The sequence below is a fragment of the Stegodyphus dumicola genome, chromosome X2, assembly GCF_044657685.1.
Source record: "Stegodyphus dumicola isolate Sdum_Otavi_A_Nest chromosome X2, ASM4465768v1".
NCBI lineage: Eukaryota > Metazoa > Arthropoda > Arachnida > Araneae > Eresidae > Stegodyphus > Stegodyphus dumicola.
In genome coordinates, this window is record NC_140781.1 from 66,233,733 (window position 1) to 66,259,837 (window position 26,105).

General features: G+C 32.6%; 1 protein-coding gene across 2 annotated transcripts in view; it reads left to right on the top strand.

The window, feature by feature from the left end:
- The first annotated feature begins 23,940 nt into the window (after window positions 1-23,940).
- The window catches only part of LOC118181993 (flavin-containing monooxygenase 5-like), a 43,428-nt gene continuing 41,263 nt past the window's right edge, over window positions 23,941-26,105 (top strand). The window contains exon 1 of one of the 2 annotated variants that reach the window (XM_035351245.2): window positions 23,941-24,094. The gene's annotated coding sequence lies outside the window, so the exon portion shown is untranslated. The other variant, XM_085809002.1, reaches the window with a different exon arrangement.

A 26,105-nucleotide genomic window follows, 5' to 3' on the forward strand; every position in this document is an offset into this window, starting at 1 on the left:
TTGTTGTAGATGTTTTTGACGTTTGGTTCACGGAAAAGCGGATTTGCCAAATTATCTTCGGCAGATTGCACTGGAAACTTTAAATGGCATTCCAGCTAATGCCTTTAAGAGTTTTACTGACAGAAGTAAAAATGAACATGGGAATTGCGGTAGTAAGATCTTCATCAGAACACCTATTAATAGCTTTAATTTTAAGACTAGAAACCTTGATCACTGTTTTGTTTTTCATTCTGAACTTACAGCAATTGAGCAGGGCCTTAAGGCAGCATACACGTGCACTGCCTACAGAGATATCTGGATTTTGACCGACAGTCGCAGTTCTCTCCAGCATCTGCAAAACTGGCCTCGTATTGGTGATAAGACTTCACTCTCTATTTTGGCATTACTGCAAAAACTTTCTTCCCGTCATGAAATATATTTGCAATGAATCACTTCACATTTTGGCCTCAGTGGTAACGAAATAGCTGACGTCTTGGCTAAGGGAGGTACTTCAATGACTCTGATCACTGCCACCCTGACCTTTTTGGAGATCTGCTCGAGAGTTAAATCTACTGTTGCCTCTTCCTGGAGTTCTCCTCCAGTTCATGCTTGGTACTTTGCAGGCAACCGGGAGGTGCTATTGCCTTTCTGGGTAATCGGGATCAGCAGACTATTCTAACGAGGCTCTTAAGTGGACACTTGAAAGGCTTTAAAGTGACCAGGGAAACAAGATTTATCCCATCTGTAGGAAATGCAATGCTGATTATTTCACTCTTGGACATCTTCTCACCTGTTTGGGACTTATAAAAGAGGACATATTGAAAAGATCTACCTGCATATTAGAAATATTAACGTCTCTTGGACTCATGGAGCTGGTCTAGCTTAATGGCGATCCAGTTAGGATCAGTAACAACAACATATGTTTTTGAATAGAGCACTCACAACAGGCAAAATTTCAACAGGTGCTTTTTTTCAGGTTTGCATGGCTACTCACATGTTTACGATATAATATTAGGTAAGACTGGTATTTCAATCTGCTTGGCCTTAAAAGGCATATTCAGAGCTTATTGGAACTATTCTAGTAAAGTAATTTACAGTACAACCACCATACCTTAGAGTCTACTTGATTGACTATAAAACCTTTTGGGGAACACTAACAAATATGTTTATTAATAAAGAAAACATATGTTTGACATACAGTCAATTCAAAATTAATTTTATACAGAGCAATCAATATATACTAACAATTAAATGTGATAACATAATATAACAAACACAAAACATAAATCATGAACATCTTGTTCAGAATATCTCGTTCCCATACATAAAGAACACCTTATTCCGATCAGGCTCTATGAAACATAATTATACAATTTATTTTGTCATTTCATTGAATAGAAAAATAGTTTATCATAAATTTTCATTTCATTCAACTTGTATGTCAAATTCGCTTATTAGCTCCATTAATGATTTGACATTTCAAAGTAACGTTCACATTCAGAGTCTGCCTAATCTTACAACCAGTGTAACTATTTTACTTACGAAGCATAATCGGTTCTGCGAACTAAAATTTCCAGTTATCTCTTTAAACATGCCCATTTAGATTCTAAACTTCAATGATTCACTTGAAGATCTAGCATATACCTCAAATTTGCATTTTTACAATTAATATATTCAGGATCTCTAGAATAACTCTTATGATTATGCCTGGATCCTGAATAATGAGCACATATTTATTATTTATCTTATCCTGACTGAAAATGCCTAAAACCTGGACACTTAAAACATCTTGTTACATTTAAATATTCTTTAACTGTTATTCAAAACCATCTTGATAATTGATTTTCCCAAGAACAAACACAGACTTAAACTTTTCTCTTTGAACTTGAACAACCCAATGCCATCTACCATTTTTACCTTTTATAGGGAATAATACTTCAATATCCCCTTTCAATTAAAGATCTCATTTTGCCGTACTAGGGCATCCTTGATCTGATTTGATTTCATCTCACCATCTATATCATACAATATAATCTTTGGTTTCTTCTTAACAGATAATTTTTTCTGCAAATCTTCTTTCAATGACGGGTTTACCTTTATTTCTTCTTCAAGACTCTCAATATCATTTTTATATGAACATTCTATAACAAAACCACCACTGTTAACTTTTCATACACGAATTCTAGTTTTTAATTTTACGGGATCCACCGCTTCGAAAACTTGAGACTTAACATCTTCAGAAGATCTAACACTCTTTTTCGCATAGTCCAAAAAACATTTTCTTCATTCTTTTTTATCGTGTCCTGCTTCTGTACCTTCTTTTACTCTAAATTTCTATGTTCTTTTACAGTATCAGCAAATGTCGGAACAGCTTAATGCTGAAGCTTCAAAGCTTCCTTTCTCTCTTCTAATTTGCCCATCAACAAGCTAGCAATTCTTGCACATTTAATATTTTCTCCTTTAAAGTCAAACTATTCCTAGTAAATTCATCCACTGAAGTCTCTATCTTTTATAAGTTTTATTAACTCTTTCATTATTTTCAATAACTGGCTCTGTCTGTACCTCTTTTAAAATTACACCTGTCATCTTCGCAGAGTTCAATGTTAGACTGTCTAACTTAAACGACAGAGCCCCCATACACGACAAGGTCCCGAAAACCTGGGAAGTATGCGTTGAAAACTGAAATTCAAATTCTCACAATTCACTCTCCCAGTCACATAAGATGCTCCAACAGGATTTTACCTGTATGAGATTAACAGTTTGAGAGCTTTCTGCTACTGTATAAAAGTCAACATTACATTTTACATGTAAAATATCTGGAGATTTCCAGACTATGATTAAACTTAGATAAAATTGATAAACAGAAAATTTTCTTGGAAGTGCACAATTTATGTTATTTTGATTTTATGTTATTTTTACCGAAGTCATTGAAATGACTATATTTAGAGAAGTAAGGTGAATGAAATTAATAGTAAAACTACCGATCTAACAACATTATGGATTTTTCTTTATTGAATTAAGTGTACATTAATCAGAGTTTTAGAGTTAACTCTTTATACTCCATTATAATTTGCGTTTAGTTTCAGAGTATGGATTTATTAAACAATTTGTTATTAATAGAGTTATTTTAATAAATTTCTATATTTACATGAGACCAAAAGTTGTCATTATTTGGAACGGATTGGATTATCTAGATTAGGGCAGATAATACAAGGACTATCTGCCTAAGGGGGGAAATGTATTGGTGAATAACCTTTTAAAGAAAACTGGCTCGTACTCTTGTCACATATTGAAATATGTATAGTGGAAGAATTAAGCAATGTGTTATCCGATGTTTCAGTACTTATAATTCAATGAATCAAATGTCATGTTTCTGCTGATTTGGAAAAGCAAGTTGATGTATTATTAATTCAGTGTTATAAGTAACTCTACCTCAGTAGAATAAACGTTTAAGAAATAAAAAAGTACGGATAATTACAATTAATGTAGAAAATGATAAAGAGAAAAATAAATAAGGCCCTGCACCAGTGGCTCAATAGTTAAGACTACTGTATACTGTTATTACAACTCAGGTTCGAACCTAGGCAAGCGGTCTGGCTGCATATTTGGTTTTGGGATTTTCCCCATGTGTAGCGTGAATACCACTCAGTTTTCGTATTAAAAATCTTCTAAGAAGGCATCAATTTACTTAGGCAGATAACCCTTGTGTGCTTTACTGCACTCGAATAACCAAACGCCTGAAATAATTAAATTTATGGTAAAATTTAAATTTTGGCTTTTCACTTCTAAAGCAAATGACAAATGAAAATAGATAAATTCAGGTAACACTGTAGTATACAAGTGTGAAGTTGTACAAGCGTAGTTCCTATCAAACAATTAGAAACATGGGCAACTATCTCTTTTCATCCCTCTCTTTCAAGAGATAACCTATACGGAAAGGAAACTTTATTAAGAAATATCACAAAATGGTTTCTCTTGCCAAGACTCTTGAATTTTACGCCAAGTAGCTGCAGGAATATTACCATGGTGCTGATTTATTATAAAGAGATCTAGCATTATATAGTATACTCTGGACGTCTGTATGTTTCAAACGATCATGAATGGCAAAAATTTTTTAGATTACCTTGTAACTTAATTAATGATTCAAACGCAAAAATGTACTGCTACTAACTTATTATTAACTGACCTGCAATATTTTGACCTGCAAGATTTCAAATTCAGTAAAGCTTCAATACACAGAAAACATTATTAGATATCTTATCGCCCATATTATAAAATTTAACAGTAAGCCTGCAGAGTCTCTTTGTTCTTTTTGGTAGCATACAATTTGGACTTTATGTGGAAGACGAAGTAGCAAACTCTCGCTGTTTTGAAGAATAAATACTTCAGAAGAAAGGTTTTAAATAACATTTTTATTTAAACTAAATTAAAACAGATGCACGTACTTCGTACAAATCAAATTTACGTTAGCCACAAGTGGGAGTACAAATCACCACCACTTGTGGCTAACGTAAATTTAACAGAAAATGAGAATGTAACAAATCATTGATAAGATATCTAAAAACTGGCTCCTTAGCTTAACTAAACGCTAAATTGGCTGCACACAGCAAAACTGAGCCGAGAAATATCAGTGTAAACTGAAAAGTGTCTAAAGACACAGCATAAACTCGGAGAAGTCCGCTACTACTCTTTTCGAACACTTGAAACGCACCTTAAATACTGCTTCTGGAACACGTTTCAATTTGCATCTACGTCATAACAAATTTAGATTCTGGCAGGAACTTAAATTAGGAGGGAAAGGAAAGGAAAGCTAAAGATAATTGGTTAGAATAAAATAAAGACCTTACCAAACTATGAACCCTGATTTAAAAAGCTACGCAGAGCGAAATTCATTCTAACCCAGACATTACAATTTCGAAGGCCGACAAAGGTGGCCAGATAGCCGTCATGGTTGAAAATACTTACATCGAAGGTGTTTCTACACTCTTAAACTTTCTAATCCCTAAAGACCTTTCATATTATGATCTTTTATAAACGTAAACTGAGCTTAAATCTTCACAAAAACCTTCCTAACCACTTAAAAATTGCTTATGACATCTATTGCGAACTATGCCAGATTATATGTGCCATCCAAAATTCGTAAAAGTGATATTCCATTTCGGCCCATTATATCAAATTTAGGCACTGCCTCGAACTCGTTAGCTAAACATTTAGTTTCTAGATTTTCGACTTGTGAATAATACTGATACCATAAACAATTCAATAGACTTTATAAAAAATATAAAAAATATTTCCTCTAGAAATTCCATCATGGTTTCTTTTGATGCAAAATCATTATTCATCAGTGTTTCAGAGGAAGATGCACTTAAATGTCCAAGAACGATACCATGAGAATTTCATTTCTCCTGTATCGAAATTGATGAATTAATTTCTCTTTCTTAACTCCGTCTGAAACAAACACATTTTCTTTTCCAAAATAAATACTACAATCAAACTTAACAATTAGACTTGAGAAGCCCTCTTAGTCTTATCCTCGGGGATATCTATATGCATTATTATAAATTAAAATCATTTGAAATTTTAAACTCTCCTTTGTCGTTCCGCTAAGTTAACAATAATTTTGTCCTGTTTGACAGAAATAAAGGTGATTTAAATAAAGTTTTTTCGGTAATGATTTCCATTGATCTTGTTATTAAGTTCACATGTGAACTTGAGACATCTAGTTCTCTTTTGTTCCTCGACCTTCATCAGTTTGTCTTTTACCAGTCTTCAGATCATGTTATTCGACTAAACAGAAGTTAGTTTCATTTTATTTCTTCGTTTTTTGTGTACTTCAAGTTTTCTTCTCCAAATCAGCTCTTAATCAAGAACTAAGTAACTCTGAAGTAGTTGCTATTAACAAAGGTTTTTCAAATAACATCCAACCGGTCAAAAACTTCTCATTTCAACACATCAAAAAGCATTCTCTCGTTTTAGGAGACTATGAAGAATTCTATTGTTATTTCTTTCTTTCCATCGATTAGCTATAAATATGTAGGCATTTTTCAGAAATTCAACTTTCGGGCCGTTTTCTCTTCTGTCAATAAAATTCGCAGTTCCAAGGAACCCATTCCGGCTATGAACTTCAGGCGTATATAAAGCATTCCTTACTAGTGTGGCTAAATTGACACTGGACAAGCTAAAGTCAAATACTTAGCTTAAAATATTCCGCTAAGGAACATGAAGCATATGTTAGGAAAAATAAAACGCTTAAATCCTCTGCTGCACAATTGTATCGTCAGAAAATTACATTTCTCATTTTCCTGCGGCCGAAATTATTCAAAAAACGTCATCCGTTTGCGAATTAGAATTTCTAGAAGCGTTTCATATTCATAAAAATCCCTCGGATCTAGTAAACGATCCCAAAGCCAAGCTGTCTTTACCCTCAGCTATTAAAGAAATTATTTCCTAAGTGTTTTCATTTTGCATCGCCAGTGGCTTTCCTTCCTTGCAATAAATTAGCAAATAATTCTTCATTTTAATCCCTAGAATCGTGAATTGCAGCAATGCACTCAAATGCTATCTGCTTAAGATAGCCATTTAGTGGGGGGATAAGATGAGACCACTGAGCACTGGTAATTTTTCTTGAGATAAGTTCCAGAAGAAGGCTGTAGGTGCATAAATTTTTTATCGGTAATCATGAAGACAAGGCAGTTTCCTAGCAAAATTCTCCACGAGGGAACGCTTCTTAAGGCTATCATGTGCTTTGCCATGATCAATCAGTCATTTAAATAGCTTACTCAGAAGGATATCTAAATGAAAGCTATTTTTCGAAATATATCCCCTTTACGTTAGACTCGATGGAAAAGCAGGAAGTTTATTTTATAGACTTGTTCCACAACAGCTCGAAATTCTTCTATAAAAGCTTACGTTCCTCCTGTAGATAAACTGTTTCTTCCGAAAAGTCAAAACCTATTGAATTTTTCAATCTAAAAATAATAATAAATAATTCACATTATGGTAAACAAACAATAAATATAAGTGTGTGTGGTTATCGTTTCTCAGCACGGAAACCAGTCACTAGAGAATTTAAATCAACTCCATACCTAAAGCGCTTTGCATCACTAATTTCCCTCCATCTTTAATTGCAGTTGAAACACCTGTTTAAAGATCTGTTGGAAATTTCTGAAACAAGGCCGAGATACGCTTTGAAATAAAAATGAGAGGTGAACATAAAAAAAACTTGTTTACTCATCTAGAACCTTGATCTCCCTCCTTGAAATTTTAAACGTCTTTCTCAATCAGGTACGCATCTCGCGAAAGTTCGCTGTCTCGAAATATCGAGAAAGAATCCTTTTTCGGCTCAAATGACCGCGATCTGTTTCAAGGACGCAGATTTGCATTTTTTTTTTTTTTTTTTTTTTTTTTTTTTATTATTATTATTATTATCCGAAAGCAGTGGAACAAAGCGTTTAAGCACGTTCACATAAGAAAACGGGGGTTAGGACAGAACAAGCGAGGTTTTTTTCTTCCTTTCCCCTCCCTTTCTTTTTTTTTATAGTATGTATGTGTGTGTAAAGACAGAGACAGTACAAAAAATTCAGAGAAATGTCCTGAATAAAATTGGAGCAAATGCGATGTGTAACAGAACAAACGTCGTTACAGAAGAATTTCTTGCGAGAAAATGGTAGCAATGAAAGTTTGACATGAAGCACTACAAACAGAAAAACACTATTTTAAAAATTATAAAGTTACTTAAACTGATGTGTAATTCCCAACTTACAGAGGATAGCTAAGGGTTTCTTGTAGAAACATTTGTCTAATGGTATTTTTAGGATAGTGTTTTCTTTTTTAGTTTAGAATTTTTTTGGGCATGGAATAATAACCCTAGACGAGAGTCGGGCTGTCATAAGCAAATTTCTCGGAAACCACCGAAATACCACAGTAGTTCTACATGAATTTAGTAAAGAAGTTTAAATAAAAATGGCACATACTGAAGTGGTAGTTGCACCATTAATTTTACGTTTTCAAAGTTTATTTATTTTTAGGATACATTTATAATGCAATGAAATGTTTTTCTAATCGCTTTTTCTTCAGTTTAAGGACAGTTTATGTGCCTACGTCTCTAATTGAAAAAAATTGCTCTTTGTTTACTCTTCCATGTATTAGACTTAAAATTAGCTATTTTTTTTTTAAATTTTAATTTTGCCGTTAAGAAGAAATAAATATTAAATGTATGATCACTTTTTCTTTGGCGTAAAAATCGCTTTGTCACCATGCGACTGAAATGGGTTATTTAATTATGGAAATACACTCTAGGGCAGGGGTTCTCAACCGGTGGTACGCGTACAACTGGATGTACACAAGAGAAAAATAGGTGGTAATTAAAGAAGCAAAATATTTTTAACTATTAAATTCAAAAATCAAAACCCCAACACCCTGATTGAGTATTTTCTCTAACATTCGTAAATTTATGCGATCTGAGCTTTGTTCAAGAGCGGTGATGGTAGTAGTACTTTGTAGTGGTGGTACTTAAGTTTTTCAATTTTTGTTTAGATGGTAGGCGTTAGTCAAAAGGTTGAGAATCGCTGCGTCTAGGGCTATCTGCCCTGAGGGAGGGATACCATCGAGAAGAACTTTCCTAAAGACAACTGGGTCATATTCACATTACACATGGGCTTACACCTGGTCGTATTTTTAGAGACAACCAGCTAGCTGAAATTTGAACCTGTGTCGATCTACTAGAGTTTAGAGATGTTCATGGAGGTAGGAAGTTACAGTCCTTTCTTACCTCCATGGAGATTTTAACCTTTTTCTTCCGGCCTTTTGATAGACAGTGTTACTCATTACGCCAGACACGCTTTTCCTACACGGTGGTGTTTCACTGAACTTTGGAATATAGCAACATAATGTTTATGTAAGAATGATAGTTACGTTTTGAACAGTTGAATGTTGAAAACGAAATAAAATGTGCATATAGAGGCAGCGCACTTGGTTTCTTGTGAATCTGAATCACAATGGAAAAGTCACAGAACAGTTTTAACAAAACGATTAGAAAATATCATTGAAAAGTCATCAATAAAACAAAGATCATGATAAGTGTCTTTTCAGCAGAAGGGAAAATTCTATATTACATTTTCTTCTCATTTATTTGTTGTATACGGTATTTCTTCTTACATCCACATCTTTCTTACTAATTTTATCGTCTGAAAATCGAGAGGGGAAAATTATGCGAATAATGCAATTTCCAAAGAACGCAATTATGCAAATAATCAGTAAGAACGTAACAAATTAAAAGCAGTCACGGATAGTTAAGGTAACTATCACAATATGATTTCTTTAGAAGAAACCCACATTCCAATAAGAATACATAGTAATATTAACGTTACAATACTAATAAGATTCTTGCATTTCCCTGGAACTTGTCCTTTCTACTTCCCTGGAACTTGAATTTCGTATTTTCTTATTGTTGTCTTCGCTACTCCTTAGGCCTCAAATCATCCATAAATAATTAAAGAAGGGGAATTTGCGGCTGGCTCAGCGCAATCGTAGACTAAATATCAGTTTGTGTTTGCTTCTCTATGATTAGTCGATTATTGTATCAAATTGGTATAACGTTCAACAGTTAAAAGGGAAAGGTTGGGCAGTTTGCGAGGTGTTTGCCTCTCACCTTGTATGAAAGTAATCACTATGTGGATGAATCGATTTTAAAATTAAGGGGACTCATTCTGTAAACGCATTGAGGAAGGGGGAAATTACGCAAATGTTTTAAAAATTTTACACGAGGAAGTACTGTAGTTTTGAAATTATGGTTAAGGACTTCTAGATTTAGAAGACTAGAAGACTTCTAGAAGGTTTAATTTTATGTCAAACCGTTTTAAACTGCTTATAAAATTCCTCAATTTTAGGAAACTCAACTTCATATTGCAGTTCATTAAGATCAAAAGTTCTACAATACAGTACAAATATCGATATCTTACAAAAGTTTGACCACCAGAATAGTTTTAGTTTTCATATAAAAATGTAGTCTAGATACGGCAAAATTCAAATTATCTTCATAATAACCAATATTATCTCTTAACAGTTAGAATTTAAACATTATATTGCAAAATTGTTTTTAAAGAAGTAATTTTTAGGAATTAGGAGAGGGAAAAAAGACTAACAGGGTATTAGAGTTTTAGCAATTCTTAACATACGATTTATTGGAGTAATAATGACAATAATGCTCTTTCATGTAAATTTATTATACTGTGGGAAAAAACTGCTCTAGTTAAAGTGTTAATGTTGTCGGTTTGTTAAAGGTAAAAATAACTGCAAACTCTATGTGTGAATATTGTTCTCAAGTAATTTTGCAACATTTCGTTTTGCTAACATATGAGCTATTCTACAGATAAACTCGACATCGAAGTTCCTAGGGCTTCAGTTATTAAGATTAAAATCAAAGTCCTTATTAAATTAAATGAGTTAACATTTGTTAAGCTATCAAAATTGAATTTTTATAGTTTGAAAATTAGGAATAGGTAAAGGCTGGATAGATACAGCAGAGAGATGAGTGAAGAAGTGTGAGAGAAGCACTACGTTGGTGTGACACAAGCACTATGCTTGGAAAGATGACATATCATCTTCTCATGCATATATTTCAAATTTGCTTAATTTTAATGAAAATCGTCCTTGCCCTAGCCAGAAAAGAAAGCAATTTATATTTTTCTCAACTTACTTTCTTTATTTGATTTGTATACTTGAATATTTACAGTTTTAAATTAAGACACAATAACACGCCGAATAAATACTAATTCAGAAGTCAAACAACAAAAATCAGCGTTAATTTACAAAATTTTCACAGGACTAGTTTCGATGGTTTTACCGAACCATCATCTTCAGCTGCAAAACCGCAAATGACCGCATTTGCGGTTTTGCAGCTGAAGATGATGGTTCGGTAAAACCATCGAAACTAGTCCTGTGAAAATTTTGTAAATTAACGCTGATTTTTGTTGTTTGACTTCTGAATTAGTATTTACAGTTTTATTTGCGATGTGGAAACAATCTCATCTTCTCCACTCTGGGAGATTACACATAATGGTTGTACATAATTACGAAATATTGCATGTGTATAAAAGAAAAGAAGTATACTTTGACGTGTTTGTATTACACGTAAACTACTGTCTTTCAATCCAAATTGCCCGCATACTTGCTCGGTAGGTAATGTATATTCCATTCTATCATATAACGTATGCTAATATTGTTATTTTAGATGCTTGCCTACAGAATTTACAGAATGCCTACAGAAAGAAAATGAGAATACACAAATTTTCTCATGGAGGACATTTGTTTACTCGAAAAACTTCTGGTGCCGTTTATTCCCAGAAATGCAGTCGCGAAGTTGCTCTTAGTTTGGTTTATTCGATTATGGTAATACACGCGAGGGCTATCGGCACTTAGGCCCTTAGAAGTTTATTAAGAAACCTGCCTCATCTTCCTGCTACAGATAATTCTTTCGGAATTGAACTCGAGATTTGGTTTGTTTTTATTTGATTATAGCAAAGCAGTCTGGGCTACCTGCGTAAAGGACGGGCTTCCTAAAGCAAACTGGCTCCTTTTAACGTTACATAGGTAAAGCTACAGTAACCAACCTAACAGACAGCTCGTTTGTCTAGAATCAAATCCATGTCGAACTACCAGTATTTAGCGACTTCAATGCTGGGACGCTAGTGGGCGCATTTTTCGAAACAGACATTACACAGAATCTTCTTTTCACTTTAGTTGCTTTTTAAATTTGAAGAAATACAATAACAGAGAAATTATTACATTGAATTTCTGTGTTTAATTAAAACTTTTCTTTTTATTCCAGTTTTCATTTCTATGTTCTTCGGAATTTAATTAAAAAATAACCCTCCTATTTTATTACTGCTATATATAAAAATAATCTAAAGTATGTATGCCTGGCAATTTTTATTTTAATTTTTATACCCCACTCCTTTTCAAAAAAAAAAAAAAAAAAAAAAAAAAAAAAAAAGCTGCTGAATATATCATAATACGCTTCTTCCATAATTAACTTCTCAAAATGCGAATGTTTCTCTTTCACATATTTTCAATATACACAATGCAAAGAAACAAATTCATCATTCATAGATTATGAGGTTATATCCTCGAAATTCAATAATGTTTTATCTACAGTAGCACAACTGAATTGAAGTAAGAAATGTGGAAACAAGCACGAAAAAATTTAAAAAACTTTATATCTTCAGGATTTTCTCGAAAAATGATTAACATAGTATCTGCCATTTATTGTAAGAATCCAGTTTTGCAAGTTTTTTTTTCAAGACTATGTTAATGTATAGTGAGGAAATGTGGAAGCATTATAGCTTTTTGAAGGATATTTCTATATCTGAGGGCAAGACTAACCGGTTCTTTTGAAATGCAAGTAGCCTTTACTGTGAAATATACAGAAATTAGTTGGATACGCGAAAGGGGAAAACCTGCTCACCAACGTGATTGATTTGCTAAGAATATACATTATTAGTTTTTTTACTTTTCTATGTGACGCAGTAATTACAAGAGGAAATTTTCTAGAGTCTTTTATTGTAAGCTACGAGACAGTGTAAAGGAATAACTCTTGAAAACATTGAATTTTTAACCTTATGGTCAAAACCATGTAGTTTTTTAGAACTAACTTTTTACCTAAAATGTAGAAGAGAAGCGTCTGTGACAAAATTGCTCAGATGCACAGCCTATAACAAAACAATTACACTAACTGATAAATTAACATGAACGTTAAAATTAAATATAAATGTGGAAGAACTATTCAAAACAAAATATTTTATTCGAAGGTGAAAAGGATTTTTACATTTATAGGTATAGAACTTTATAAACGAAAGTTTCAAATCACTCTGCATTTAAACTGCGATTAGACATCTAAAGCTTCCTTAGCCATTTTACTAAGGCAAGTCCAATTAATTTATCTTCGGTTTTATTTCGCGTTACTTTGCCAGAAATTCTCTTCGCAGTTTCAACAGTAGCCTTAAACCTAGCATTTTAGTTGAACAGAGTATGAAAGCCATTTCAATTCGTAAGAGTAGAAGCTTAAGATTTCCCATAAGTAGACTTGTACTCTAATTAAGACACAATAACACGCCGAATAAATACTAATTCAGAAGTCAAACAACAAAAATCAGCGTTATATTTACAAAATTTTCACAGGACTAGTTTCGATGGTTTTACCGAACCATCATCTTCAGCTGCAAAACCGCAAATGAATAAGATAGAAATAATGTTTAGATAAGATAAAAAAGCCTGGACAAGAATAAGCAAGTGGCGCCATCTGTTGGCGAAACCAGAACTAAAACATAATTTCTCTAAAAGCCGAAGGCAAATTTGGATTGGAATTAGGATCGTTAACTAGAACAGAAAGATTTTTATGAATGTGAAATGCCTCTAGAAAATCCAATTCTCCAACGGAAGATGTTTTTTGAATAATTTTGGCAGCAGAAAAATTGAAAGTGGGATTTTCGGACCAACAATGTTGAGCAACAGAAGACTTCTGTGTTTCCTTTTTTCTAACATATGCCTCATGTTCTTTGACGCGAAATTTTAAGGCTCTCTTAGTTTGGCCAATGTAAATTAAACCACACTGGCAAGGAATCCTATAAATACCCCAGGAATTCATATCCGGAATGGGGTCCTTGAGTATAGAATTTGGAATTTTATTGATGGGAGAGTAAACAACCCGAAAGTTAAATTTCTGCAAAATATGTGCAACTTTATAGCTAATTGATGGAAAGAAGGGAATGACAACAGAATTTTTATAATCTCCTAAAATAAGAGTGTGGCTTTTAGTGTGTTGAGATGAGAATTTTGTAACTGCTTGATTAATAATGTTGGGTGAAAAGCCCCTGTCAATAGCTATTGCTTTTAAATAATTTAGTTCTTCATCAAGGGCTAGTTTGGAGGAGCAAACTTGAAGAGCACGGAAAACATAGGAATAAAATGAAGCTAACTTTTGTTTAGTCGGATGACATGATTTAAAGTGTGGTGGAAGGCAAACCGATGAAGGTTTACGGTAAACTGTAGTACTGAAGTTGGATGTGTTACGTGTGACCAGAATGTCGAGAAACGGAAGAGAATTGCAAGTCTCAAGTTCAAAAGTGAACTGAATAGCAGGATCAATAGAATTCATTGTTGAAAGAACTTTATTTAAATCATCTTTATTACCTTCAAACAGGGTAAAAGTATCGTCTACGTAGCGGAACCATGCCGGGAAGTTTAAAGTTTCAAACAATTTTGATTCATAATAATGCATGTAGATGTCAGCCAGGATGGGACTGAGGGGGCTTCCCATGACTAATCCCTCAGTTTGCTTGTAATATTTATTTTGGAAAACAAAATGTGTTTGTTTCAAACAGAGTTGAGTGAGAGAAATTAGCTCATCAATTTCGATGCAAGAGAAATGAAATTCGCGAAGTCTGGTTTCTAGACATCTTAATGCACCCTCCACTGGAACATTGGTGAATAATGATTTTACATCAAAAGAAACCATGAGTAAATTACGAGGAGAAATGTTTTTAACCTTTTTTACAAACTCTATTGAATTTTTTATGGTGTAAATGTTATTGTCTAATAGAGTGGAAAATCTAGAAACTAAATATTTAGCTAATGGATACGAGGCAGTACCTAAATTTGATACAATAGGGCGGAAAGGAATACCACTTTTATGAATTTTGGGAAGAGCATATAATCTGGCACAATTCGCAACAGATGGGATAAGCGAATGTTTTAAGTTGCTTGAAATGATTTGCGAAGATTTGATCGCAGTTTTTATTTTGGATAAGTCCGAAGGTGAAGGATCTTTAGGGATCGGATTATATGGTCCTTCGTTTAAGAGTTTAGTGACACCATCAATGTAAGTGTTCTTATCCATGACGACTATCTGGCCACCTTTGTCGGCCTTTGAAATGATAATATCCGGGTTAGAATGAATTTCGCGCATTGTAGCTCTTTCTCTCGCAGTTAGATTTGGTTTCAAAGGTTTATTATTGAATTTCACATTATTAATCAACATTATTAATCAATCATTATTTCACCCAACATTATTAATCAAGCAGTTAAAAAATTTTCATCTCAACACACTAAAAGCCACACTCTTATTTTAGGAGATTATAAAAATTCTGTTGTCATTCCCTTCTTTCCATCAATTAGCTATAAAGTTGCACATATTTTGCAGAAATTTAACTTTCGGGTTGTTTACTCTCCCATCAATAAAATTCCAAATTCTATACTCAAGGACCCCATTCCGGATATGAATTCCTGGGGTATTTATAGGATTCCTTGCCAGTGTGGTTTAATTTACATTGGCCAAACTAAGAGAGCCTTAAAATTTCGCGTCAAAGAACATGAGGCATATGTTAGAAAAAAGGAAACACAGAAGTCTTCTGTTGCTCAACATTGTTGGTCCGAAAATCCCACTTTCAATTTTTCTGCTGCCAAAATTATTCAAAAAACATCTTCCGTTGGAGAATTGGATTTTCTAGAGGCATTTCACATTCATAAAAATCTTTCTGTTCTAGTTAACGATCCTAATTCCAATCCAAATTTGCCTTCGGCTTTTAGAGAAATTATGTTTTAGTTCTGGTTTCGCCAACAGATGGCGCCACTTGCTTATTCTTGTCCAGGCTTTTTTATCTTATCTAAACATTATTTCTATCTTATTCATTTGCGGTTTTGCAGCTGAAGATGATGGTTCGGTAAAACCATCGAAACTAGTCCTGTGAAAATTTTGTAAATATAACGCTGATTTTTGTTGTTTGACTTCTGAATTAGACTTGTACTCTGTTTATTTAATTCGGTGACAATCAGTACGCGGGTCTCGAGGTCATTGAAAACGAATAAAGAAGGAACTATATTGTTTTGGAGAAAAATGATTTCAACATTTGGCATCTTAAAAATCTAACACTCGAAAAGTCGTGGACAAACAAATATAGTCGCTGTCTTTTTTTTTTTTCGTGTTTAGGGATATTTTAAGATAAGTATCGAATATTTAAGTACCATGTATGCTCTTCTAGGGGCTTACAGGATTAGTTACATTGCTCTAGGTATAAGATTTGATCTATAGCCTTCAAACTTTCTAAATAATTTTCCTGAGATTTATCCAAATGGATTTCTTCTGCTTCATCCCAATTTTTAGTTTCTTCTCTATAAATTTTCACATTATCTGTAGGACTTATTTAAACATTTTCCCCCTTTTGATCACAACTTTTAATTTGTTCAGCTAGTAAAGATTATCAGTAATTTCGAGGAAAGAAAGATGAAATATCATCTCTGCTCCCGCTAATATTCAAACCATGGACCTTCCAATTCTGGCTGGACATACTACACTACAAGAGCGCGCAAGGGAGATGTGGTAATTCCTTACATTCTCCCCCAATTAGAGAAAAACTGGGGAGAAGAACGAGATTTATTCCACCAAATTCAGGAGATTCTCCCTCACTTAGAGGAAGACTGGGGAGAAGGACGAGATTTATTCCACCAAATTCACGAGGGAGCGAGTTGTGCCGCTACCGTTTTTCTTCCGACGCTACTGTAAATATTATTAAAATTTTAGGAAGAAGAAATAGGAAAAATTAGTTTTTCCCTAGCCAGAATTCGAATTCTTCCTCTGTCGTGTTGTAAATTGTGTTGTAAAATTTTAACTGTGTGCTAATAAATTACATTGAATTTTGAATTAAGGCTTTTTATGAAACTCAAACTATTTGGATAATGTAGTAAGAATTTAATCCTTTTGGAAGTTAAAAGCTCAGTGATTATTTTCAGTTCTTATTGTTCCCATTCTCACAGCAAGAGATAAAAGATCAGGACAAAAGGGTGTTTTTTTCTGAAAATCTGTACACGAAATAAGGGGGATATTACAAGTGCTCAAAAAGAGAAACGCGAGAAACAAAAGTTTTAGTTTGTTTTTATCCCACTCTCGAAATTAAAGTGGCTTTGAGGAGACTTAAGTTTCAAGTTTTTGGATGGATTTGTTGTTGGGATCAGTATTTTCTATCGAAAGAACTACGGGGAATTTATTGTGTTTACTGGATCTGTGAAGGGATTTTTCTCACCGTTAATAACCAAATGATCTATGGAGATAGGATGACCAAAGATATCTTTTTGCATTTCTTCTTGCTGATTGTGTTTTCCCGGATTTTAAGGTGGGATTTGCAGATTCATTGTTGCAGGTGGTCAGGAAGAGTTACTGTGATTGTAGTTCGAGATTTGGTTTGAGGGGAAATTTACTTCAGAGTTCCTCAGAGCATTATTTTAATTTTATCTTTCAAGCTGTTATATTTTCGAGGGCTAGAAAAGTTAATTTTCGTCGGAAGTTGCATAGGACTAGAAATCAGAATTTGGTTTGACATACCGTCGAAAAGGTCCGTTGGAAAATAGGAGTGGGGCTGGAGAAGCCCGCTTTCCAGGTTAGACTCGAAGGCATATTCAGAGAAGCTGGATTCTGGATGTCCGTCTTCATTCACACTTTTTTCGTAATAATATAATAAATAAAAGAGGCGACTGTTTCTCGTTTATTTGCCATGGAACACAAATTTAAGCAAAATCTTAGCTTAAAAAAAAGGTTACGAGAAATTTATGGCTCAATATGAAGAGCTGGGTTATATGAGTCTAGTTAAATCATTAATCGGTGAATTAAAAAAATACATATTACCTTCCACACCATTCTGTATTCAAGCTGGGTAGCGCTACGACAAAATTGAGTGTGGTGTTCAGTGCTTCACGTAACTCTATTAGCGGGAAATTTTTGAATTCTACATTATGTGTAGGTTCAAATATCCAGCGTGATATAGTGTCGGTGCTTATAAGTTTAGAACTCATGCTGTAGCATTTACAGCTGATTTTGCCAAAATGTACCTGCGGATTCTTGCATCGGAAGAGGTTTCGGTACCTAAGATGCTTACTTATCTTAGATTTTTATCATTCAGTAGTTAATTACTAATACATATATCATTTATCCATTTATTGTTTTTGTTATAATACATTATGATAATAAATGTCAGACTTCCTTAGTAACTAGCAATATATAAGATATTAACACTAATCCCATATTTTCCTAATAGTCTCTTTTCTACTTTTCATCTATTTAATCTTTTACACACCTATAATATTAATAATATTTAATGTTTTTAATATACTTCATCTTTAATTACATTATTTTACGTTTTTCATCATACTGTCATATTCTACTGAATTATACGAGTTTTTTTAACACATTGCAGTTCCACTACCGTTAATATCAGATGGAAATTTTACTCCTATTTAATGCTAGTACTATTATTGTTAAAAGTTTTATTACTATTACATTTACTGTTTCATATATTGATAATACCAATTCTGTTAACTATTGTATCATTTACATTTAATTATCAATATTACAATTTTGTATTATTAGACTTATAGTGAACTCTGTATTTTAGATATCAAAATTTATAGCTGTAATATTTCAACATTTATAGCAAATGGTTGCTCTGTTGATGGTCTCCTGTATCGGAAGAGAACAGAAACTTCTAAAATGTACGACGAAATATTTTGTATGACAAAACGCGGGAGTATCGATTAAACACGGTAAGTTAGGGGTGACTCCTTTTCCATTTCTGGCAGCGAGAAATCCAGATACTGCTATTAAGCGGCTCTCCACGCTCAGCTACAACTCTCACTTCACCAATTAAGTATTTATTGAATGTAATTTGGAGTTAAGATCAGTCACCCAGTTTCACTAGAACTTCCCTCACTTCTTCTTTTTTTAAATATTTGGTAGAGGGAAAGTTAGCTAACGCCAAGTATTAAATTTATTATTTTTTAAACTTTTTCTTCGTAACATCTCTTTCAACTACAAAATGAATATCGTATCCACTTGCATCTTAGGAAACTGTAGGGAGAAAGCAATTGATTCCTTACAATTTTATTTCTTTTCTTCAGGGTTTCATCTTTTAAATTTCATCTTCTGGCTTTTCCCGGACTCACTACTTTTATAGGGTATCCCCTGGCACTGTATTCTGGAGTTTCGGACTTTCTTTTGTATCAATATGTATCCTTCCACTATTCTCATTATTGATGATGAAAATTCCAAAGTTTGAGTCCTTTTTGTGTAAAATCCGTTGTCATGTTTATTTCCGCACAGAAGAATAGCTTGCAGGTCTTCAGACACAGGGATAGAAACATTCACTAAAAGATTAAGTAAAGGTAGATAAGTGATATCTGTAGAAAACAGACATGCGGGACACTGACATGAGATATTTCTTTCAATTATGATAAAGTTTCCCTAGACCCTTGTTAGGTTTGAGTCCTCTTGCAACATCTCTGTAAGATATAGCAGTGATAATACAGTGTTCAACTGACGCCAGATGTTTTTCCTCTCTTCTTACCTCTCAAGAAAATTCCTAGTGGTCATAGATTTCGGAGAGACAAAGCATTTAAAATAAGAAAGAATCTGTAACTTGATGCTTGAATTACCCCATTTTGTGAGTTGGGCAATGAAACAATTGGCAAGTGGCAGACAAATGTCTCAACCATCTTAATAACTATGCGGAAAATAAGATGTTCATCATGGAACACAACATATAGTAATATATTCAAACTAATTTTGCTTTGGAATTATCTTTATAAACTTTCTCTTGAGTTAACTTCGAGTGAGATTCAATAACATTTAACAGGTTCTTCATCTAAAAGAATCTTTTAATTTCTATAGAAGTAAATTTCTCGTCCAGTTAGTCATTATATTATTTTTCAGTTCAGATAGATCATTATATCATTTTTCTCGCTAGATTATATCATTTTTCAGTTCCATCGAAGGCGGAAATTCACGTGAACTCTAGATATCTGGACTACTGAGATCACAGTCCACTCAGACATTTAAAAATTTGAATACTTAAATTGTATTTTTTCTTCAGACCAGATAAGTGTATACGGTAAGTAAACAACTACTGCAGATGAGTGTATTATTCCGTTCATTGTACGTTTTTCTGAAAAAAACACATCAAAATTAAACAGTGAATTTTTTTTTTGTCTAAACGCACAAGCCTGTGTTTCAGCTGGCATTAAACAATGGAATTAAATCTACATTGCCCTCAGAATTAAATATTAATCTTGTTATATTTCATTCTCTTAAACAAGAAATATAACATATTTCTAATTTCAAATAATAATAAACGAAGTTATTATTTTTATTGATTTAAATTTTTAAAATAACATTAACAAAGCAATGAATATTTTTCAAACTTTGCTTATATAAGTTGCACTAAATTTATGATTTTAATAAAAATATCAAAAAGAGTCACCTCAATTTAGTAGTTTCTCATATAATAACAGCTCATCCTTGATTTAGTAACACTAGGTTTAAAGATGGCTTCGATTCAACTATTACTATCATCAGTCCGAACTTCTAAACCTGATGTTAAATTATCCTCGATTTAGCAGTTTAGCAATAGATTTCTCCGATTTAATAGTTATTTTTGAAAAAAATTGTGTTGTCTAAAATGGTATGCAACTGTCAGATCGTGTTAAAGCGCGGTAGTTTTGTCCTCTCAAGAAACCTCTTACTTCTTACCTCTTTGCTGCTTTCACTCTCTCCTCCTCAGAACATTTTATCACTTTTTTAAAATGAACAAAAAATTTCGACTTGACATCGATCCTTTTCCTACTCATTCAAATCTTACCTACTCAATAAATATCAATGGTGTTACTGCCAGCAAACTATAGTTAATAGATGTCAGTGAAACTGGATCTTTCAGTTTCTCTGATTTTTAATGGAAAATATTCTACTGATGTTGGAACGGTCTGCAGATGATGTCGGTAGGATGAATGTTAATGCTCTGATATCTAATGGTTATCATCCGCAAAAGTTAGAATGCTGTTAGGAGGTAGAAGTACTGGTATAAGTGGGCGGAGCACCAGAGTTTCATCACAGGTTGTATAGGTATAATTCCACAGCACTAACTGTGCAATTCCACCCCAGTTTTGAGGACGAGCACTGCGAGAGACGGCCCGAGGGCCTTCCACCGCTCTTCCTACAAGTAGAATGCAGAAAACAGCTGAGATAGGACCATACTCTAAATTTGCTCTAAACCCTTAAATTGGTAAATTATGAATCACAACTTGAAATTCGTGAATTGCAGAAGTTTGAAGAAATTTCTCGTGAAAAGAATCATCCGATTCGGAAAGCTAAGACGGAATGAGTGACACAGATACAGAACTTAACTATCCTGAAGCAAATAATAACATCACGAATATATATCATGCTTAAAAACTGAATTAAAATATAAAGTATTTCTCCTGTCTTCTTAGCATGTTTTCATAGTGTAATGGTCAGCACAATCGAAGCGTATTCGAGAGGTCCGAGGTTCGAGTTCCGGCGAAGACATTGCTTATTTTCAATATCTCCTGCTTCGAAAAAAACCTAATGTTTCTACAGTGGCGCTCGAACTAAAAAAGGTGGTGAATGACGATTCTTCATGAAAGATTTGGCGATTGGGTTCCCCAATCCCTAGTCGCCCTTTAAAAGAGGGAGTATATGAGGTATTTCTCCCGCCTTCGTTGTGTAATGGTCAGCACACTCGACGCGTATTCGAGAAATCCGTGGTTCGAGTTCCGGCGAGAGCATTGCTCATTTTCCATCTTTCCTGCTTCGAAATAACCTAATGCCACTACAGTTTGACAATAGTTTTCGCAAGTTATTTAACAGCTACTAAATAGGGTTTTGGCTGTATGTATTACTGTCTCTATGTGCTATATGAAAAAAATAATAAATTGATAACAAGCTTCAGTTTACATAGCTTAAATATATGACAAGTAACATGGATAACGAAGTCTTACTTTATTTATATAATTGTGCTTGTATTTCAGTCTCACTGAGTAGAACAAATTTTATATTAATATATGGACCCTTATTATATTTCATATTTTGAAAATAATGTTAAATTACTGACACATAACTATTAATAATTTAGTATTCATAATTTACTAACTATACGGACTGAAAAATTTAGCATTAACTCATCATGTAATTTATTAGCAGTTAAAAAACTCTATGCTGTTCGAAAGATGCATTAAATTGAAAAAAAAAATGTCAAAAGAGGAAAGATGAACTTTAAGTCTGAATTTTTCTGAATTATGACTTTATTCATTTTAGCTGCTTACAGATATTGTTTACTTAAGTAGCAGTTAAGTAGTTACAGTAAGTAGCATTTACATTGGAAATAATTTAGTATTCCATTTTAAAGAACTAACCATTTTATAAACATTTTTTTATAACCATTTTAAAGAACTCCAGTGATCCAAAACAAGATTATTTCTGTTAATAGAATTTTACGCGGTTTTATTTTGAATAATTTCTCTGTTTGTTTGCTTGGGCTAAATCTGATAATCAATTTTTGACCTATATCCCTCAAATCGGTTTGCTTGAAATTTTACTTACCCCAATATTGTACGAACTTTCAAAACTGAATACAGAGTTTTTTTTAATGTAGAAGCCTTTTTTTATAGGAATTTTCTACTTATATCCTTGCTTAGCGATAAAATTATAAATCTTAGAATTTTGATTTTTTCCCCTTCATATGAGAGATCCGAATGTAACTTTCTAAATGAAGTTTGTTCGAGATCTCTGGCTTAATTTACTAATGTTTGAAGATTTCTCCCAAATCAGTGGATGGGTTGCTAACAGATGTAATTTATCTGCTAACAATGAAATGATTTTTAAATCAAAATTATCAGAGAAATTTAAATAAACTGAATGTAATCTAATACAACCTGATAGATTAGAAGACACTGAAAGAGAAAATACGCATATATTTCTTGTTATGCTGATTAGTGAGAGTAGTTTTATTGCTTTCGTTCAAATGTCATGATTCTTTTATTTTTCCACCTTTTACACTGATACAGACACATATGTAATATACAAACACACACACACACACACACAGCTATATATATATATATATATAGAGAGAGAGAGAGAGAGAGAGAGAGAGATACGTTTAAAGAGGATTTTAAATAATAATAATTAGTAAGATATGATTATGTAACTATTTAGACACATATGCATGTATAAGTAGGAGTAAAAACGAAACTGAAAAGTAAGGCTCAAAAAATCTAAAAGTAAGGCTGTGAAATGTGACAGATTTGAAACCAAAATCATCAAACAAAAATGTAAATGAATTTAAGGTAATCAAATTTAATTAATATCTCCTACAACGCTTTTACTTTTAGTCGCTACGTGTCATGATGGTTAAAAAATTATTTTTAACTTTTTAGTGTACTTTACTGAAACTCTGCATTTAGGAAGTTCATTAAAATATGTTTTATTATTTAATAAATTGTTAAGCATTGATGAAATTTACAATGTAACAGGTTAATATTTTGTACATATTCTAAAACTGTCTCCTATTAAGATATTTACTGTTTAATAATTTATGAATCTAGTAAATTATATTTGTACAATACTAATTTTAAATATTAAACTAGTTCAGAGACGCTAAAAATAAAACACTATTAAGAATATTTTCAAGTTTAAAACTTTAAAGATTAGTAAATAATTATCTGGATATGTGCTAATCTCGTTATTCATAAAGTTATTCAAATGGTTCCCTGATGCAAAATTTTCGCTAAAAAATTTTTATAAGTAATCGGCGGCTCTGGTGAGAGTTTCGATGAATTTCAGTGCGTGTGTGTGTGGGGGGGGGACGAATACCCCTTTTACTTGCCTATTTTCCATCCTTGAGTTTAGTTATCTTGTTTGTTCACTCAACCATTCTATTCTTCTCAAAAGTTACGTTTTAAAAGTAACTCAGTATTCAAATGTGTAATTCTGCAATGATTAAATGATTGATTACAATATAAACAAAACACAAACGCTCTATTTCTAGCCACTCTTTCTTGACCACAACAACCGAATTAAGAAACAGAGTTGATAAACGGGTTTCTTATGACTTTTCGTTTTTTCATTCACCTTGGTTGGATGAACATGAACTACTAGAACAGGATTTAAAGAAATGCCGAAGTAGCCTTGAATGGCGAACTTTCGCTTCGTCAATATCACTCTGTTGATGCTTCCTGTGTGATGCAGAAGCGCATTATTCCTGTTTCCCCATCTTCAAGTGCGGTAAGTGCTTAAAGTCAAATGGGAAACTGTAGCATTTGTTTGTTTTTATCAAAGCTTACTTGTTTCCGCTGTTTGAAAGGAAAGCGACTATTTTCGAAATTTAAAAGCATTTATTTGGTAACGTATTTATTTGGTGATTTTGTTTCCCAGGTCAACTCCTTAAAGCTTTCAAATAGCAAAAATTATAAGAATTTGTTTTTCTATGCTTTAAAAGAATTAGAAACCAATCTTAAAAGTATATTGCACAGTTAAGCAGTAAATAAAAAATATAAGATAATCAATTTGTGAGAATCGAAAGGAAAATAATTATGGCTTATATACATGAAACAAATTTTAAGCATGATAATCAAAATGTCAGTAACTATCTTATAAAAATATAAGAAATATTTCACATTACATAATACTTCTTGTTTTCAAAATCCAAATGAAAATGCTCCACCTCAAATATAATAAATAGACAAATAAATTCGGTTGCGATACATTCATGACGCAGATTTTTGCAGATGGCTAATATAAAAATTAATGCTGAAATTTGTAAGGTAAAAATTATTATATAGGCCTTTTAGCCTTGCACTTATTCCATTATTTTAAAGATCTTCAGAGATAAAATAATAACTTGGCCTTTCAGTTCTAATTAGTACAAACACGGAAGTAAAAAATGGAAAATTTAGATTTATTTAGAGAAAGAATTCAATCCAAAATGAGAAATTTTTGTATTGTTTGGCATCCTTTAAATGGGTCTGATTTGGTTAATAATTTTAAAAATATCATTATTGTCCAGATCTGCGATTAATATATTGATTTAGACAGCAGCATTTTAAATATACTTTTAATCAATTCATAGCTATGTATATATCCATAGTTATTATTTTTAGTAATGCTTGCTTTTGTAGTAATGTTGCAATTTTTTAGAAATATAGAGATCCTATAGAAAGATATAGAGTTTTGTTTTGTAATCATAGCCTGCATTTCATTATTGCAAATTAAAATTATTTTTAATTCTAATAACCGAAGTGAAGATCATGCTTCTGCTGTCTGAAATTGGTTATTGGTGAGCTTAAGTGAACATTGCAGGATTGTTTAAGTGATGAAACTTTCATAAAATTGACAACGAGTTTTTAATTATTTTATTTGTAACTAAGTTTATGATTTATTTGTATTTATCTGTTAAAATTATTAAAGCAGAAGTTATTATAAGAAAACATTACTCTTCAGTGAATAGCAAGGGGGCTTTATAAAAACAGATTTCATAATTTTAAAATTTTCATGAATCAAAATTTTGGTATACCCTCAAAAGGTAAACTAATTTATAAAGTATATTTATTTCGTGACACTAACCATATCTTCATATCGTGAAAGAAAAATATACAGTAATGTTAAAGCTTAGAGATAAACCAGTTCTCATGGCTGTAGAAAAGCTGTCTTTCGAAATATGTTTTGGATAAAAAGTACGAGCAATAAATTACCAATTTTACTCATTATCCAGATAATTATTAATTTATTTTACTTAATAGATTTAACTTTTAATTCATCTTTAATGAATCATCTAGCGCGCAAAGTTTTCGCGTGACTTAAATTATTGATTTTGTTGTCATATATTAAAAACATTTGCTGGAACTTAATTTTCATATATTTGAAAATTATAGTAGATTTATGTTATGAAATTGGCTACTTGATTTTAACTGCTTAGGTGTAATTTTATTATGTTTAAAGATAAACTATATATAAATGTGAAAAATATAATTTAAAACATAGCGTATTTCGAAAAACATATTTCATTGTAATAGTCTAAGACATAGCGAATGGCATAAGAGGAAGGTTGCAGCTCGAAAAGCTCGACCTCTAAAATTCAGTCACATCAGAGCATAAAATATTAGAATAAAACAAAATTAAAGAAAGTGTAAAGATCAAATCGATATTCCTTCATGCTTGAGTAAGAAAGAGCAACGGCTTTTTTACGGTGCATCAACTTTACCAGGTGATGTTTTCAAAGCGGTAAATACGTATTTGT